Raw genomic sequence first — 20917 nt, 5'->3', positions numbered from 1 at the left:
TACAGTCCTGTATTGCACATCTTTAACATATATTTATTTCATTTATAGTATTTGGGGTGGAAAGAATAGGCACACGTGTACTCAGTCCACTATTCTGTTCTAATCTTCCTTCTGTACTCTTATTCTGCTTAAGCTATCCAGTTTTTAAAACAGCAGCAGGTAGTCATCGTGCTATATATTAGATCTCCAGACCTTATTTATCTTATAACTGAAAGTTTGCACCCATTGACAAAATTTTTGCCATTTTCCCCACTCCTGGCCCCGACAATCATTCCACTTTCTGTTTCTATGACTTCAATTTCTTTAAATTCCACATTAAGCGACACCATGCCATATTTGTCTTTCTGTGTCTGCATTATTTCACTTAGCATAATATCCAAATTGGTAAAATTTTCTTCTTTTTTTAAGGCTGAATAATATAGTATAGTTGAAATTTGTTGAGAGAGTAGATTGTTAAGTGTTCTTACCACATACGCAACCCTCAGTGGAGATGATTTGTGAGGTGATGGATATGTTACTTAGCTTGATTGTGGTAATAATTTCACAATGTATACATATATATCAAACATCACCTTGTATATCTTAAATATATGCAATTTTTATTTGTCAGTGATACCTCACTAAAGCTGGGGGGAGAAACCAGCAGCAGATAAAAAGCAAATTTGATATGAGGAAAAAGGCTGCTAGAGATAATCCTAGTAGCAGCATTGAAGAATGACAAATTGGAGTCTGATATTAAGAGAAAAAGCAAAAAAAGAAAAAAAAAGCTTAAAATGGAGACACTGCTAGTCAAAACACACATCAATGGGATACTAATGTAGGGTGATATATATTTGCTTCGTCAGACTCTAAGGGCATCAACTTATATATACAACATAAGTTGAGTATAAAGTGATAATTGTATAGGTTTTTTAGGCTCTTTAGTTGAGCATATTATAGCTGTGTGGGTCATCATGCCACTTTAAAATGCTATTTTTGTAGTCTCTGTCTAAAAAGGCAGGAAAGTGACAAATCTGCCTATACATTTGTAAAAATATTTCTATCAAAACGTTCATTGTTTAAAGGAATAAACACTCATGTGTAAAATTTATTCCATATAGACCCAGTATTTTATTCCATTAGCTAAATTGTGATGGTTTAGATATTTATAAATATTTTTTGCTTTTTTACTCTGTCATGCTCAGGTTTTCATAAAAAACACTCTTGAATCCCATGCTGATAAAAATAAAATGTTTTTCTTTTCTTAATATGGTATATAATGTCTTAAATTTTATCCAAGGGAAATTTCTCTTCTCGGTGTAATTCAGAGTAGTTTTATTTTTCAAAAGGGAACTGTTTGTCCCACTAAGTTGTTTTTATTTAATGCCCTGACTACTGATTTTTCTGAGTTGTAAAAAGATCAGAGCCTAATTATTTTAGCTACTAGAAAATATTGTGTAACGCTTTCCTGAAATATCCTCTTTCAGACATCTCTAGAGTTATGTTTAAAAGTGTGCTGTGTATGGACTACTTTATTATATTTAAAAACAAAAAGATAAATAAAAGCCCAGAGACCCCAAATTACTTACCTACCCAGGCTAACGAATTTAATTGTCATTTGTTCCGCCTTTCTTTTAAAGTAGGAATGAAGCTCCTATATAAAACTCTGATAATTTTTATCTATTCTCTGCTTGAATATTTCCAGTTACAAGGGGTTTATAATCCTGTAAGGCATCCCATTTTAACTGTATCCAGCTTAAATTGTTAAAATATTATGCTGCATACATATATTGAAGCAAATTATGTCACCTTGTAATTTATACTATTGAGTGCACAATAGTTGTTTTTGTTTGTTTCTATAGATGAGTTCTGAACCTGTTTGAAGACAATAGTATGGTTTCCTTTGTATCTGTCTTCATTTGTGTAAAATAAATTTTTTTCTAATTTCTTACATAGCTATCTTTAAAAAATAAAGAATAAACCTAAGCTTTCTTCTTTCCTCCTGTGTTCATCTATCCCTCCTTTGTTTCTATCCTTTCTTCCTTATTCAGCCCAAAAGCCACTGAATGGAGCCAATTAAGATAGGAGTGTATGTGGTGGAGAGAAGAGTGATGACCTAGCACAGGTGTGAGAGCCTGAGTGGGGTGAGGACACCCAGGCTTGGCTACAGATACAGGGTCAAATGATGTCATAAGGCCTCTCTCCACATCTTGGCTTCCAGGCAGCAGCAACATGGCCATTCTTACTTCAAGCTTAAATTCAAACAAATGACTGGGAATTGACTCTTAATTCCATCCCTCAATCAATATTTGTGACTGAGAATACAATGATTGTTTGTTAATCTTGGGTTTTAATTCATTTTACCCAATCAGTGGACAGAAGATAAGAAAGGGATCAGTGGACAGTCTGGATCTTGTTAATAGGAGAGGGAGAAATAGATCCTGGGTAAGCTAAAACTGTAAATGTCCACTGTGGAATAATTTAAGGTTTTGAATAATGATATTGTATCTAGACTTTTTAAATAAATACATATTTCTTACTATAGGATCATTCCGTAAATACTCTATTTCGTGACTTGTTTTTATTTTACTTAAAACCAATAAAAAACATTTTATTTTGTCAGTGAATATTCTTTTAGAAAATAATTTTGATAGGTACAAATATTAGTTTTATTGAACAGTTTTCTACTTTTGAACATGTAAGTTCTTTGCATAGTTTACTTTGCTAAACAACAACACTGCAAAGACTCTTTGCATACAACTCTTTGTGTGCTTTTCTAAGTATTATTTTCCCAGGATAAATTTCTAAAGGTAGGATTAGTAGGTCAAAGAATATGCCAGTTTTCAGCTTTTTCAACCATTTGTAACTACCATTTTTCATTTGGCATTTAATAAACACTCAATATTTGTTGACTGTTTCTTGCCTGCCTGCTTCAGTTTGCCAAGGCTTCTTTTTATTAGTGTCAGAAAGGAGTATAATACTTCCAATATGTAGCAGATATTATTGGCACCAATACTTTCTTGTTCTGAAGGGTATTTTTTTCTCTTGCTTAAGATTGTGTTCATTTGTGTAGTTAGCAATACTGATATTCACACCTTGTATTGTGCCTTCCCATTTTACCAGGGTTGATCTGTATGACCAAGGGATTACAACAGAAATTATGGCATGTTACTTCTGAGGTTCATTTATGAAAGACACTATGGTCTCTGTCTTGGTTATTTCTCTCTCTCTCTCTCTCTCTCTCTCTCTCTCTCTCCTTTCTCTCTCTCTGTTTCTCTCTCTTGGAACACTTACTCCACAAGAAGCCAGCTGCCATGTTGTGAGAACAGTTAGGTAGCTCATAGAGAAGCTCATATGGGAAGGAATTGAGGTTACAAGTTTAAGACCAGCAACGTATTGAGGCCTGCCAAAACTCATGTGAGCGAATTTGAAGTGGTTTATCCTGCTAAATCTTTAGATGACTACAGCTTCAGCTGACAGATTAACTGAAACCTTACGAAAGATTCTGGGTTACAACCACCCTGTCATTTAGTAAAGCTGCTCTGGGATTCCTGACCTACTGAGAGTTAATAAATTCTCATTCTTGTAGGCTGCTAAGTTTTAGGTATGATTTGCCACACTGCAATAAATAACTAATATTCCCCATATCTGCTATAGAGATTGAATTTTTAACAAAAACATTCCCACAAAGAAAACTCCTGGCCCAAATCGTTTCACTGGTGAGTTCCATCAAAAACTTAGTTACAAAATAATATCAAAGTTATACAAACCTTTTCAGAAAATAGAGGAATAAAAGATAATTTTCAGTTTATTTTTGAGGCCAAATAATGCCATTATGAAAATCAGATAAAATTACTATGAGAAAAAAATTATAAACCAATTATCTCTCAGCCATAGATGCAAGAAATGTTAATAAAATATTAGTACATCAAATTAAGTAATATACTAGGACCACAATATATCATGACCACGTGGGATTTAGCATATAAATGCAAGATTCTCTTGACATTCAAGAATCAATGTAATTCAGATTACATTGTAAAAGATCAAAGCAGAAAGAAACCCACAATCATTATAACACAAGCAGAACCTGTATTTGATAAAATTCAGCACCTATTCATATAAAAAATTCACAGAAAATTAGAAGTAAATGAAAAAATCATTCATATGTTGGAATGCACTTATGAAAAGCCAACTCTTTAGTGTTGAAATATTAAAACTTTCCCCACCCCCACTTCTATTCAATATTGTGCTAGATAGAAGTTCTAGTCAATGCAGTGAGGCAAGAAAAAAAAAATGACACAAGATTGGAAAAAAATGTAAAAAACTATTTCGGATTATATGATTCTGTACAGAAAAACCTAAAAATTTTCCAAAAACCAACTAGAAGTAAGCAAATTTAATATGCTGAGAATCCAACATCAGTGTACAGAAGTCAAGTATTTTTCTCTAGAATAGTAGGGAACAATTGAAAAAGGAAACTAAAAAAAAAGTATCATTTACAGTAGCATCCAACAACATAAAATTCTTTATGTTAACAGAAAATGTGCAGAACTCTGCACTAAAAACTACTAAGCACTGTTGAGTTCAACTAAAGCAGACCTAAATAATGAAAAAAGATATACCATGTTCTTGGATGGGAAGACTAAACATTCTTCCCAAATTGATCTATACATTCAATGAAATCTCAATATAAATAATGCAAGACTTTTTGAAAAATTGACAAGCAGATTCTAAAATTTGTACGGAAAATTTAAAGAACCTAGAATAGCCAAAATCATCTTAAAAGTGGAAAAGTTTACACAACTTAATTTCAAGACTTGTATAAAGGTACAGAGTTAAAAAGTGTAATATTGGTCAAAATATAAATGATTGATTAATGGTACAGAATACAAGTTGTCAATACACCCGTCTGTGTGGTCAAATGATTTGGTGCCAAAACCCAAACCAATTCTATAGGGAGTAATGTTTTTCAATCAATGGTGTAGAAACATTTGGATATTCACATGGGAAAAAAAATGAACGTGCCTATCTCTACCTACCGCATATCATACACAAAAATTCATTCAAGAGGGAAATGGCCCAGGCGCAGGAGTCCATCAATAGGAGAATGGATAAATTGGTGTATTCATACAATAGAATACTAGTTAGCAAAAAAGTATTAAATTAGTGGCACAGTCTGCAATATTGATGCATCTCAAAAACATTATGCTGAGTGAAGGAAGCCAGCATCCCCAAAGTGCATATTGTATGTTATATGAAGTTCTATGAAATTAATCTATGATAATAGCAATCAGAATAGTGTTCTTTCTGGGTGGGAGAGAAAGACTGGGCAAACGCATGGAGGGAACATCCTCAAGAGATAGAATTACTCTATATTTTGAGAGGTGTGTGGGTTACATAAGGTGAATGCATTTGTTAAAACTGAACAATATCCTTAAAATCTGTACATTTCGCTGAATCTTAGTCATACATCAATACATTTTAAAATATGCATACATTTTAATTGTTGTTCTTCTTTAGAACCTTCTCTTTATCAGTCCATTAATCAGCACACATTGAGCAGAGCAATTCAACTGCCAATGAATGTATCTATCAGAATCTCTGTTTAGTCAATGTCTATCCACTGTCTCCAAGAATATCATGAGTTACCTGATCATGTTAAATAAAGCTGTAATATATCTGTTAACACTTCTGAATATATTGGTCCAGTAATTCTAATGTTACTGATGGGATTAGACAAAGAAGTTAGTTTTAAGTTTTATAAATATTTAAGTATCCTATTTTTCATGTTTATTTTCTCCTCGTTTCTTATATTTTGTGCCACATTTATTTAGCTTATTCTTTAACATATCATACAGTGTCCATTTCCTGGCAATTTAAATTTTGCTCCAAGATGTGAAATATACAGTATATTAAAAAGGAAGACTAGAAGAATAGGAGTAAACATAGAATTCTTCTAAACTGAATGGCAGGGAGTATGAGGAGGAATATTCGAGCAGGGGGAGCTGGACAAAAGGGAGAGTGAAAGGAGTTAGGGAGTCATTGGTCGAAAGATTTAGGGGTTGTGTCAGGAGCTGTCCGAGGTCTGAATCAGAGGCCTCAGGCAGCCACTTTTTCCAAAGTGGTCCCCCAAATGACACAGGTACTGTGGGAGAGAAGTCTTTATTTATGTTTAGTCTATGACAAACCTCTTCATCTAGAGAGGCAATTATGGTAAAATATTATCTAAAATATTTTGGTAAAATTATGGCAAAATAGTGTCCAATTATCTAAAAATAAAAAATATTTTAGGGAGGGGCCTGACTTAACTAAAGTGATCTTATTAAAAATACTTCACTCTATAATTGCTATATAGATTTCATTGTTATGATGATTCATAAATTAACGAGAAGCCTTTAGTTTCATCGTGATCTGTTGGTAGCCAGTTGAAGGGCATGTGCACACCATAGGCAATGGTGTTCGGGACTAAGCGAGGGATGTTATTTTATAATCCTATTATTTGATGATGGTGTTTATGATGACAACACTTAGTGCTCTTTAAGTTCTTAATATATGCCAAGTAGTATGGTAATATTTTCCATGTATTTATTTAAATAAATCTTCATAACAACACTAGGACATAGTACTGTTGTTATTTCTATTTTACAAATAAGGGAAGAGAGCTTTAAGAGCATGATAATACACTTTCATCGTTACTCAGCTAACAATGGCTGAGCCCAAAGTATTCCTTTTAACCAACATGCTGTGATCCAAAGCATTCAACTGCGAGTAATTGAATGCTTATATAGTTGCTCTTTTCTTTTTAAAAATATTCCACTCACAACACGTTGATACTTTTAATATCCTTTTTTCTTAAGGTTCTTTATTGTTTACTTGTGACAGCATCTTCAAAGAATAAGGGCAGAAATCTTATTTCTATGTTCTTTAATGTAAAAATGAAGCTTTTAGGAGAGATGGATTATCAGTGAAAATAAACGACAACATTCTCTGGCAATAAAAGTAATGAGACAGACAGGACAAAAGTAATGACATCCTCTAGCATAATCTTGGCAGAAAATAACTAAATCACCTTGAAGGAGACAAATTATTACAAAACACCATCCTTGTCTAATATGGATTGACAGGGAATGACAAGATTCTTCAAGAGAATGGCAGCCCACAGGCCCATATGCTTTCAAGGGATCAAAGGGACTGACACTTCCTGCCAGCCCCAGCTAAACAGAAAGCAACTTGATTCTCTCCAGACAGATATTTACCCTAAGATATTATTTCTGGGAAAGGGAGCTTATTTGGGAAATTTGACAGCAGTTTTTTCCTACACATCCTATCAACTGTTAGAATAAAACTGGGATGAGGGATAATCTACCAAACCTGTTCTTGGAATCCAAATAATTCATAAATCTTTAGCAAGCTAGAGAACTTGACCTACTGCATAACACAATTGTTTTATGTAGGCCATGCTCAGCATTTGACTTACAGATTATTATTATTTTCTATTAACATACAACTTTTAAAAAGTTTTGAAGTTTTTAAAAAATGTATAAATTCAGTTTATCATCCACCAAAATAGATTTTAATAATCATCTAGAAAGCAAAATAAATAGCTTTGGTGAATTTAAATGTTAAATAATAATGAAAGGTCCAGGAAAAAAACTATAGGAGAAAAATTTATACTCGTGGGGATGAAGAGCACTTTTCTAAGGATGACATGAAATCCTGAATCCATATGGAAAAGATTTATTTGATTACATAAAATTGTGAAACACTACTAAAAAGTCAAAGACAAAGGATAAACTAATGGAAACAACATTTACATCCAGTATTAATTCATTACTTAGTGTCCTTAATATAATAACTCTTGTAAATGATTAAAAAAACATTTGAAATATTAAAGTATATGAACTTTACTTTAAAGAGAATGATATTTAAATGGTTATTGAATATATAAAAAGATGTTCAATCTCACCACTAATCAAAGGAATGCAAACCCAAACATCAGTGAGATCTCATTTCTTATCAGACTTGCATTCAAAAGAATGACAGTGGTTTTTGATGTTGAGGTATCAGAAAATACACTATATCCTGTGTCATTTGTGGATTGTCAAATGATACATGGAGGTAAAAGAGAAGAATTTTGTCCGTATCTCTCAAAATCTAAAGTAGGTACATTCTTTGATTCCACTTCTTGAAATTAATCTTACAGTAATCCCTTTAGAATGATAAAAATATTCCTATACATTCTTGTTCACTAGAATACTGCTTACAACTTTTATGATTGGAATAATCTGAGATTTATAGAAGAATTTCAAGAATAACTCAAGAATATACCTTTTACTCGGAATGCTCAAATGTTAACATTTCGTAACATTTGCTTGATTCTTCTCTTTCTCTCTACACACACACACACACACACACACACTTTTTCTCCTATACAGGATACTCTTTACCCCTAAATACTTCACTGTGTATTTCCTAAAACTCTAGGATATTGTTACATATTCTTAATACATTTATCAAAATTAAGAAATTAATATTGATATGATATTTTTCTAGAGAACGTATTCAGATTTCTTCAATTGTCCCAGTAATGTCCTTTATAGCAAAGAAGGCTACAGACTGTATTCATTGTCTTGTCTCTTTAGTTTCATTTAATCTGGAAGAGCTCTGTCTTTCTTTGTGTGTCATGATGTTGCCATTTTTTAAAAAGTCCAGAGCAGTTATTTTGTAGCTTTTTTATACCTTTGGGTTAATCTGATGTTTTCTCATGATTAGGCTCATATCAGGCATTTTGGCAGGAATACTCCAGAAGTCATGTATTGTTTTCTTTGGTCCATGATACCAGGGGGCACATGCTACTGTTTTGTGCTTTTACCGGTGGTGTTACCTGTGATCACTTGGTTGAAGAATTGCTCAATAGGTTTTTCTAGTGTAAACACGCCATTTTTCTCTTTTTAATTTATAAGTATTTATGGGTATATGTTGAAAGATACAAATATTTGGGTATCCCTCAAACTTTCACCTAATCATTTTAGTATCCTATAATGATGTATACCTAGATCAATTATTAGTATGATGATTGCCAAATACAGATTTTCTAATTCCACCATTTCTTCTACATTTATTTGTTTACTTTCTATAAGAAAGATTCTCATATTTTATCTATTTTTTTCTTTGTGTTCGTATGGAATAATGGATTTCAATTTAATTCAAGAAAAAATATTGTATGAGGATTTATTAACATAATATTAACAAATACAATATTTATTAAGATATAATTTTTTGATGCTCAAATTATATCAGATTTAGCAAATGAGACTGCTTTAAGTTAGCTTACATGTCCCTTTGACATAGCTTGATCATTTTTAGGACACTTTCCTAGTTTCTGATACAACAAGATGGTTCAGGCTCATTCTCATTGTCCCAGCTGTGGAATCAGCCATTTTTCTGAGGAGCCCTGGCTCCATTTAGTGGAGAGTCATATTTCAAAACCAGAATCTGTGTAGTACGTATGTGGAACACCACACTTTGCTTTTTATCGTTTTGGTTTTTGAGCATCATTCTTAATAATAAAGAATTATGAATTATTTAAATGTTTATTAGAGGAATCAGTTAAAGAATTTTTGTGTAATTGAATACTATACAGCTGTTAAAAATAATGAGGAATCTATTGTAGTGATGGAAGAAGACCTAATGTATATTGCATTTGCGAAAAACGAGTTAGTGAACAGTTGATATAGTTTATTTTAAATATTATATATAAGTAAACGTTCATTCAAACAGAAAAATTTTAAAATCTGAAAGTTTACACACCAAAGTACAATATTTTTTTTAACTTCTGTCAGCAGGATGAGAAATATGGTGAAGTTTTCATTTCTTTATAGCTTCCTATAGCTTTTTTATATAAAGCATTTATCTTTTTAAAATTTAAACACATAAATCTAAAATCAAAAAATACAAAATAAAACAACAAAAACAGTATGGGTGCAATGGCTTACAAAATAATAAAATTTATGAGGAAGTTAGGGAAATGACCTCATTATACATTAGTAAAATTGCTAGAATTAGTCCTCATTAGTCAATTAGTTTATAATAATTGTCTCAGTCAGTAATCAATTTTCTCCAAGTCTCGTTTAGTAGCCTCATCAGTTAATTGCTTTCATCTATAAACAAATTTTCATTTAACTGGGCAAAAACTTGTCATCATATCTCCATGTCAACGCTAATCAATGCTTCTAGGGTGTGTTTCACATCCATGTGGCCCACTCCTGATTTCAGCTGAAGCTATGAGGGGTGGTTCCATGCCAGCTCAGACTCACCCTGTCTTGGCAGTGACCAGCCCAAATCACATGCAGCATGCTTCCACACTCAGCCAGGGAATTCTCCCTGGAAGATTAAATGCTATTTTCTATAATGTGCTCAAGGAAGGACTTCTGGTAAGATGATATTTCAGTAGACACTTGAATTAAAGTGTGCAGATAGCTTGGGAATAACCTTTTCCAGGAAGAAAAGCAAATGCAATGCCTGGGGTGGCAGCACGCCTCTCTTATTTGAGGATCAGAAAGGAGGCCAATGTGGAGGGTAGTGATGAAGGACAGGATGAAAGATAAGATCCTAGAAGAAAAAGAAATCGTGAAGGAGAACAAGAGGTTAACAGAAGGGTAGGATAATGAATATGGAGTTTATCTTGTGAGTTCAGATGCGTGAGATGATTTAACTTCTATTTTCAAATGATCCCATTGGCTCCCACGTGTGGAGTATACAGTGCCTAAAAACCAGGTGGAAGGGTTTCAGTAGGAGCCTATTGCAATAATCCAGATGAGAGACTGAGATGGTTGAGACTCTAGTGATAAAGGTGGAGACAGTCAGACTCTGGGTATGACTGGAAGGTAGAGTTCACACAGTTTGCCTATGGGATATGGCTCGTGAGAAAAGAGATGAGGCATGGATGATCTCAAGGTTTTTGTGTAAACATTGAGAGAACGGAAATTTCTATACTGATAAAGAAAATATGATGATAATAGAAGACTTGACAGAAATTCACATGGTAGGTTTTCTCATGTTAAGTTTGAGGTCATTATTTGACATGTAAGAGGAGAGGTTGAATACATGAGCCTGGAGTTCAGAGGAGCGGCTGATGCTGAAGATCACCTTTATGAGGTTCACAAGTTGTTCATTTGTGGTTAGTATTTAAAGTCATGGAACTGAATGAGATTACCTAGGATATAATTGTAGAGAATGTAGTGGAGAGGGGTCCCAGGATTGACTCAGGCACACTGTATCATTAAGATTCAGCTTTCTTACTTTTGTCTGGCCTGCTGACATGCCATCCAGACTGAGGAAGACCCAGAAACTTTTGGGCTATGTGAGCGACGGCCACAGCCGCACTGTAAAAAAGTAAAGCACTGGAAGCACCCAGGAGGCCGTGGTAAGGCTGGTGGCATGCATCACACAGGATCAACTTTGACAAATATCACCCAGGTTACTTTGGGAAAGTTGGCATGAGGCATTACCACTTAAAGAGAAACCAGAGCTTCTGCCCTGCTGTCAATCTTGACAAATTGTGGACTTTGGTCAGGGAGCAGACATGGGTGAAGGTTGCTAAAAACAAGACTGGAGCTGCTCCCATTGTTGATGTGGTATGACCTGGCAATTAAAAAGTTCTGGAAAAGGGAAAGCTCCCAAAGCAGCTGTTATTGTGAAGGCCAAATTCTTCAGCAGAAGAGCCAAGGAGATGATTAAGGGTGTCAGAGGTGGTGTGGGGGCGTGGGGTTGGGGTCTTGGTGGCTTGAAGCCACATGGAGGGATGTCCATTAAATGCTAACAATTGAAAAAGAAAAGATTCAGCTTTCTGATAAGACTAATCTGCCAAGCCTTAATAGATAGATTGGAGCTGTTGCTGCTCAGGATGTTGCTGTTCTTGAAGAAGAGAAAAGACACATGGCAAAGCATGAGCTGGCTCTTAAAGCTCGCACTCAGAACACACACACTCACTTCTGTTCTTACTTCATTGGTCAAACCAAGTTTCACAATCACTTTCAAGTGCAATAGGAAGGGAATGTATAATCTTCCCACAGGAAGGGTTCTGCAGTGATGAACATTGCAGGGAGGGAAACAAGAATATTTGGCAAACAGAAATGTAGTTCACTACAAGAAATAAAGATATGACATTGGAAAGCTTTTGTCTTTCTTGTCTAATATAACGACTGTAAACTACTGAATTTTTTTCTTTGCTTTTCTCATCATCTGATGTCTTTCTCCATTTATGCCCAAGGAACTATGTCTCAGCAGCCAAAGTTTCTAATTAGTCTTTTAATTTCTTCTTAGGGTTCATCCCAATTGAGAGTAAAGGTGATTTCTAGAGCTGGAGCCACTGACATTTCTTGTCATTGGAGAGTTCTTATCATGGGATCCTTCTGTACAATAGTTCTTTAAATTTTTTCCAGTTGAGGACCTTGCTATTTAGGTTTACTCTCATCTAATACCATTTATTCCAGACCTAAGCTACCATTAACCTCTGCCTCTATCTCTTCTTTGAATCCTCTGATGGAATTTTTAAAGAAGCCACAGATTTTCTCATAGTTGTAATGTAACAAAAAGAATACATGATGTGTTTAAAATTGAAGGAGATCTGCCTTCACTGATGTTCTGGTTCACTGATGTCACTACCTAGCCTTTCACTTGAAGCAAGTAATTGACCTTCAAAGATTTTTCTCATCTGTAAAATTGAAATAGTTACACCTACTGTATTAGTCTGTTTTTACACTGCTATAAAGATACTACCCAAGACTGGGTAATTTATAAAGAAAGAAGGTTTAATTGACTCACAGTTCTGCAAGGCTGGGGATGCCTCAGGAAACTTACAATTATGATAGAAGGGGAAGCAGGAACGTCTTGCATGGCAGCAGACGAGACAGCTCATGTAGAAAGTGAAAGGGAAAGAGCCCCTTATGAAACCATCAGATCTAGTGAGAACTCACTCACTATCACGAGAACAGCATGGGGGAAACCACCCCCATGACCTAACCACCTCCCACCATCTCCCTCCTTTGACATGTGGGGATTATGAGGATTACAATTCAAGATGAGATTTGGGTGGGGACACAACCAAACCATATCATCTGCCTGGTAGCACTGTTCTGAGGATTGAATTAGATAGCATATGTAAGGTGCTTCATAAATTCTAAAGAGGAAAAAAGTTGGTTCATGTGGTTGTCGCTATCATTCCAGGATGAGTTAGGAACACACAGTCATGCATGTTATTGATTCTGGAATGAGGGAAATAGGAACAGGTCTTATGAGGCCCTAATATGTTGCTTTTATTAATATTTTCTAGTGAAGGTACTGCATGGTGAAATAAATAGAAAAATCAGAATCTTCTAACAAGCTTGTCTGGAATTACCATACTGAGTACACAAAGGATCTCACCATAATAAAATGAATTTCTCCTTGTCAAGGTTCTAGTTCCTTGTCTACCACTGGGCAGAGTGACTCTGGTAGAAGCAGCCTTTATGTTGGCAACCTAGTCTCTGGTTAGCATCATAGTAACTGGTAAGCTTCTGAGGTAACTAACCCACAATGATAGGGGCTTATTTCTTCATATTAGGATTCAGCTTTCTGATAAGACCAATATGCTAGGCCTTAATGCACAGAAAATACCAGCTCCTAAAGATATCAAGTCTGCATGTATTTGGAATTTAATGATTTTTATACATATCTTCAAATTTTCCACCACATGAAATAATAATTCTAAGATATTGGCATGCCAGAAATAATAGTAATCAAACTTCACTGAATAACATTTTATTTTTACAAAGACCTTTTCCATCCCATTTGGTGCTGCCAAGGCATTATCCATACAAAATGTGTATGGATTGGGAAGAGTATTTCCACAGTTTTTTTGCTTAAACCAAAGAGGAAAACATCTGGTCAAACCCATTTATCACTACATTTTCTCTGTAGTATGAAGGTATTCTTGGCCATATTCTTGGCTAATTTGTTCTTGCCAGTAACTCAAAGGGTATAAAAAATGTAATAAATTAGGAAAGAACTGAAATTCTAAAATTTCAGTAAAAACACAGATACACCTCTAACTTAGAGACTCTAAAAATGGAATATGGTATGTAATGGGTAAGAGATTTCTTTCTTTTTTTGAACAAATTTTGAGGGTTGTAGATCTATAAAAGATGAAATTAAAAAAGAAATAACTCAAAGAAAAAAGAAAATGAGGAAGCATTAGTAAAAAAATCAGTATCGCTGTATAGTTTTCTGATTCATCTCTTTCACTTTGAGAGACGCAAAAAAAGAAAGAAGAAACTCAAAAATAATCTCTAATTGAAAAGAGAAACACAAACATCTAGAAATAATGTCAGAAAGATTAAAACCCAGAATACATTTGAGAGTTTGAAAAAAAGTTACTAAATGCAGCCTAAGTGACTTTTTAAGCTATGTTTGGAGCAGGAAGAAGAGTAAAAAGAATGACTTAGACTCTACATTGGAGACAAATGATCTCAGGTCTCTAGAAGTAACAATATCCAAAACCTGTTTTGATTTCATATTTGCTACAAAAGGGCAAAATTTCCAAATAATAAGACAAATCAAGTTAGAGAAGCATTCATAGACCAATATATGTAAGGAAGTAATGAGAAAATAACTAAAAATGAATTTGAGTCTCTATATGCAGATAAAGATTCCTGTCAGGATGGCAAAGAAGCTTTCATCAATTAGCTACTATCTCCTGTTTAGCAATATTCCAAACCATCATAGAGTCTTGTATAGGTTTCTGAAAGCTTGGCACCTAATAATGTCCTTCTTCCAGAAAAATATGAACCTATCTATCATGAAATGGTAGAACAAATTATTATGTAAAGGACTCATATTTAGAGAATAATATACATTTTTACATGTCTTTTTAGGATAAAACATTCAAAAATATTTTATCATATTTTACCAGTTATTAGATTGGTGGGAGTGGAATGTTAAGATTGGTGTATAATATTTTCAGAAAAAAGAATTACCTCTCATAATAACCTTATGGATATGCTGGTTATGTAAGCAGAATCATAGCCCAGAGATTACTTTTAAATGTTGGCTTGCTTTGTTTATCAGGGACATAGTGCATGTCAGGTTAAAGGATATTGAGAACCTTCCTTTCTTCCTAATGCTGTCTAGATTTCAATGGTAGCCCGTGGTGGTAAGATAGAGCCTACATTTTTTCCTCAAGGTAAGCATGAATCCTGCTGGTAGATGCAATAGTATAGAGGAGGAAGAATTGGATTATGTTCTAGTCTTAACTGTGCTGTTTGGTAGCTGTATGACCTTGCAGGTATCCCTATCTGTAAAACAAAGATAATAATGTCTGCAAGTCCATCTTATAGGTGGCTGTGAGTTTACATAAGACTGTAGTATTAAAAGGCTTTATAAAGATTATCTAAGGACAAATATGCAAGATAAGGGTATCATTCATATCTCTGTTTCAATCTGGAATGCAGGCAAACAGGGAAGACTGGAGAGTTCCTTTCCTCAATCCCTACTGATCAACACTTTCATCAGTGGAAATAGAAGACATAATTATTAGATTCTAAGAGCTTGGCAATGGTTGACTCAAGATTCAAAATTTTATTGCCCAACTTTATACTTCCAGGCAAAAATATCAGACCAAAACAACAAGATGAAATTTGGCAGGAATAAAAGTCTGCAGTCTAGACTTGGAAATGCAAATATGTAAGTACAAAATGGGAGGAAAAAGCAATCAGACAGCAGTTCATGTGAAACAATCTGGAGTATTTAGCTGACCACATGGTTAATAAGAATATTATGGAAAGTGTAAATCCCTTCATCCTGAGATAGTCAGATAACGTTGGCGCAATCCCTGGAATGTACTAGATACATGGAAAAGTTACTTTGCTCAATTCGGCACCCTCTTCCCCTTTAATTCAAGAAAGACATCTACAATCTGTTATGGGACTGGCAGATGCTGGCAGTGTCAGAAAACTATGATCTATGGGAAATGTTGAAGGAACAGAGACAGGTTAAACTTAGGAATCAGACTAGTGGAAAACCTTAATAGCTGTCTTCAAATATCTAAAGGACTATCAAGTGTTGTTATAGGGATTATTTTCACTGTGTCATTCCAGAGAGCAGAGCAGGAATCAGCGGGTGAAAGCAAAAAAGAAGGCATATTGTTGGCTCAAAGAAACAACTTTATGATAACACCTCAATCTGTACAACAACCAGAAGGACTGCTTGGTGAGAAAATAAGATCTCTATTGTTGGAGGTTTAAGCCAAGTCTGGCTACAATCTATTACAACACATTTCTGCTTTGGGCTGGTGTCTAAGGTCCTTACCACTCTCAGGGTCTGTGATTTTATTAGATATTTGTCTTTATTTCCAAGACTATTATATATCCAAATGTTTATTTTCACTTTTTGTATTACATAGATATCAATAGACAAATTGCAGGGAAGTATATTATTTTTCTGCCCATAGGACATTTTGAAGAAGCTAGTCAACCCTTAAAAATTGCTGATTTACCATCTTAGCGGTTTCTTTACTCCACAGATGTAACTTATTGCACACAATTATGATATGTAATATTTCTGGCTTATTAAGCATGAAAAAGCCATATTTCTGCTCTATTATGGTTGAGTTTTCTACCTTAGAAAGACTTAACATTCGTAGTTAAGGTTACTATAGTAACCATAACTCAATTCCTTGTGGCTATAAATTACTCTGTATTCCTATATGTTAACTTTGATTCTTTATGTTCATATGATATCCAGCTCTTCAAAGTTACAAACTATAGTCTCTGGATAAAGGTAATAAATTAAATGGGTCAAGGATCTGTTCCCTTAATAATCAGGAAAAGAATTGCTTGAAGTAGATAGTCACAATAAGCAAAAATAGAAAAATTAGTGTTTTATGTGATAACAAAGGGCGAACAAAGGTTCATGGTATATTATAGTGTGGATAGTAGTAAAAAATAAAGTGAGCATAAATTCACAAAATTATATGTAGGGAAATGTGTAAACTGTGGTACCCTGCAGATAAAGGATAAAAAAAAAGTATACAATGTATACTCAACCACTTCCCCTTTCTATTCTCATGGTAAACATCAATAATTAATTATGGCACTTTTTTTCTACTCTTCTCAGACATGTCTTCAGAATCTTTCACAACACAATGTTGCTGGCAGTCACTGTTAATTGATCTCAATTATTTTAAATTCTCATTTCTTCTAGAAATCTCTTAATTATGAATATAGAAAAGGCAATACTTTCCATGTTATTTGCCCTAATCAGAGTCTATTGTTCCTGCAGCTAGATCTGAGATATTTGGAGGGTTTAATATAGGAACTATTTGTGATACAATAGGGGAACATGGCCATACTTTATTGAAAATATTGGGGGCTTGGACTCAAAAAGATTTTAGCTGTGGCTCTTGAGGAAAGAACTTAACTTCTCTGAGCCTTACCTTTTTATGTTTAAAATGTACATAATAATGTCTATCAGCAATGTTTTTTTTGAGAGGAAAGCACTTAGGACATTTTATGGCACATGCTCTAGGCAGGACTGAGTAATGAGGGAGAACAGGTTCACCCGCCAGGCCAAATTAATATTGGTGATTAATAGAGTCTGTACTGTGGTAGCCAGATCATCTTCATATTCAAATGCTTTTGCAGTTTATATTGCACAACCAAAAAGAGCTTAGATTAAGCTCAGCTAGTAACCAATTTGGGGTTGTTATAATTTGTTTCATTTTTCCTAGCTACACTGAAATTCCCTGAGGGCAGAGATAACATTTAGTTTGACTTTGTGTCTGCAAAACAGCCTTGTGTTTATAAGACTTGAAAAAAAATTTAAAATAAAAAGTTAGTGACAAGATATATGAAGGATCACTTTAACCTAATAAACCTTAAAAACTATAGATAAAAATATAGATTATTCCTACTGGCTAGAGAATATCATGACACAGGCTTAAACGACAACATGACAAATGTAACTTAGGTGCAAAATAATAAAATACCACTGTAGAACTACAGGACATCGAGGGAAGAGTGGTTGCAACCCAGTTCTACAAATTAATAAGCTACTGATATCTCTATTATATTATTCTGAATTTTCTGAAGTTATTAAATATCATAGTAGGCTGCCTATAGAATTGATGCACTATCCCTTAAATTATTAACAAAATAAGAACCTTTTCCCTGATATAATTACATAGATCATCATCAATATCACATGTATTATTATAATATACACCCCTTTTGGCCATAACTACTACATTGCATATAAATATGTCTGCTATTAGGGAACCTATACAATACATTTCTGCATTAGGCAGGTCTCTAAGGCCCTTAACACTCTCAGGGTCTATGGTTTTATATATTTGCCTTTATTTCCAAGACCATTCTCTATCCAAAATGTTTATTTTCACTTTTTGTATTACATAGATATCAATAGACAGTTTGCAGTGGAAGTATATTGTTTTTCTGCCTGCAAGATATTTTAAAGAAGCTAGTCAACCCTTAAAAATTGCTGATTTACCGTCTTAGAGGTATTACTAATATTAGAGTTATTACTAATATCAATTAGTAATAGATTATTAACTGTCATAGCAATAATAATAATGGTAATATGAATCATATGAAAATATGTAGCAAGCTATGTATTATCAGATTAGTAAGGAAAAAGTAATTGTAATAACAAAATAACAATAACAACAATGTCTAAAATGCCAGTCAGGTGAAATTCATGTGGAACCTAGGCCTATGGATGATTTGGAAGTGTTAATACTTATGAAAAGAACATTTATCAGAAAGGAGAGGAAAAAAATATGATGAAAAAGAGAGTAATATTTGGTTGAAAAACATCATTGCAAATGTTAAAAGCAATCTCCAATTTATCCAAAATAGATCCTTGATCAAGGAGAACTCTAAGGCAACAAAAGTGCATCATACAAACCTAAACAGAGGACAATAAACAATGATGAGAACAAAATTGACCAAGTAGTGGGCAGTGTTGTGGAGCTCTTGGAAAGGATTTTGATAGTATGATGGGCTTCATCAGAGAGGTTGCTCTAGTTTTGGATCAAATCTATCATTATATATAGTACTATAGAGTTTTTACTATGGGGCATAGGGCTACTGAGGTTTGTCCGTAAGAGTTTGCTTTTAGAAAAAGTACCCTCTTGGTGTTTTATGACCACAGTCCTTACAAGAGTCTCCTAGGTTTCTAGATGGGGTCTGAAATTGTAAGCAGCCTGATGATTCTACCTTGGGTACTCTGGTCAACTGGCCACAAGGGTATTATATAATAATAAGTCAGCAATAAAATTCAGACATCATAAAATTCAGAAAGCCCATTCCTCGTAAGAATAGATTTGAGCAATTGCCTTGCTTTTGTTAAAAATCCTGAGGTCAGCAACCCCATTATTGGGTATATACCAAAAGAAATATAAATCATTCCACCACAAGGACACATGAACATGTATGTTCATCACAGCGCTATTCACAATAGCAAAGTCATGGACTCTATCTCAATGCCCATCGATGTAAGTAGACTAGGTGGAAGAAAATGTGGCACATATATACTATAGAATACTATGAAGCCATAAAAAATGAGATTATGTCCTTTGCAGCAACTTGGATGGAACTGGAGGCCATAACACTTAGCTAACTAACACAGGAACAGAAAACCAATACCGCATGTGCTCACTGATAAGTGGGAGCTAAACACTGAATACACATGAACACAAAGAAGGGAACAACAGACACCAGGGCCTACTTGAGAGTTGGGGGTGGGAGGAGGGTTGAGGATAGAAAAACAACCTATTAGATACTATGCATATTACTTTGGTGACAAAATAATCTGTATACTAAATCCCTGTGACATGCAATTTACCCATATAACAAACCTGTACATGTACCTCTGAACCTAATATAAAAGTCAGAAAAAATCCTAGAGTCATTCAAGTTCTGAATATTTCTTTGTGCACCATTATTTGTAAAGATAGAGTAAGACTACATGATTTTTAAAAACAGCTGAATTTTTAAAAGTAGTAACTTTCTTTTCCTTCAATAGTATTATATGTAACAAACTCTAGAAAATGAGATTAAAGAAAGACACAAAATCACACTGCAATTTTGCCTTGCAGAGATAGGCACTAGTCTATAAACTCCTTGAGGGTAACATCTAGGCCTTCCTTGTTTTCCATTGTATCCATGGTGAAGAGTATAGTACCTGCCATGAGATAGCAATAATATATATCTGTTAAATGAAATAAATGTCAACATTTTGGTATATGTGCTCCTAGAATTTTTTAATATGTAAATACTCCTTAAAAAATGAGTATAGTTTGTAAATTTTAAATCCTGGAAAGCAGTCAAATTTAAACACTAATCTTGGATTGAAAACTCATTTCCTCAATATTACAAGATTTTGTAGATTCATAAAATATGAGTATTGGAAGAGAATGAAAGTGATTTAGTCCAAAGCTCTCATTTTATATATAAGTGAAACTTAGAATGGTGAAGATATTCGCTTAAGGTTAGGGCAGAAATCCAGGCCTCTGACTTTCAGGTAGAATTCTTGCTGCCATATAATATGCTTCGTTAAACTATGCTCTATCTTATTCTAAACTTTTTAAAAGTCATGCTTCTACAAGAATTGTGGTTGCATTATTATTGTGCATATAATAATTTATACAATGTAATAATTATAATTAATAATACAATTAGTAATAATCTTATTTTTGTGTATTTCTTTGAATATTTCTCATTTTCTCTGATGAAAATTTAAACATTTGGCCAAATTATCTGTGAAGGTTTTTGGTATTGATTACCATGTCTAAATAGTTTCTAATATCCACTTTATTTTTTGTTATTAAATAACTATATTTGCTTTAATATTTAACAGTCAGCTTTAGGATATATACATA

The 20917-nt window shown here is 34.0% G+C and overlaps 1 pseudogene; it reads left to right on the top strand.

Annotated features, from left to right (window-relative positions):
- The first annotated feature begins 11302 nt into the window (after positions 1-11302).
- The window catches only part of LOC101134071 (large ribosomal subunit protein uL15-like), a 66042-nt pseudogene continuing 56427 nt past the window's right edge, over positions 11303-20917 (top strand).

This window comes from Gorilla gorilla, chromosome 11 (assembly GCF_029281585.2).
Source record: "Gorilla gorilla gorilla isolate KB3781 chromosome 11, NHGRI_mGorGor1-v2.1_pri, whole genome shotgun sequence".
NCBI lineage: Eukaryota > Metazoa > Chordata > Mammalia > Primates > Hominidae > Gorilla > Gorilla gorilla.
This window is presented reverse-complemented; position numbering and strand designations above follow the sequence as displayed.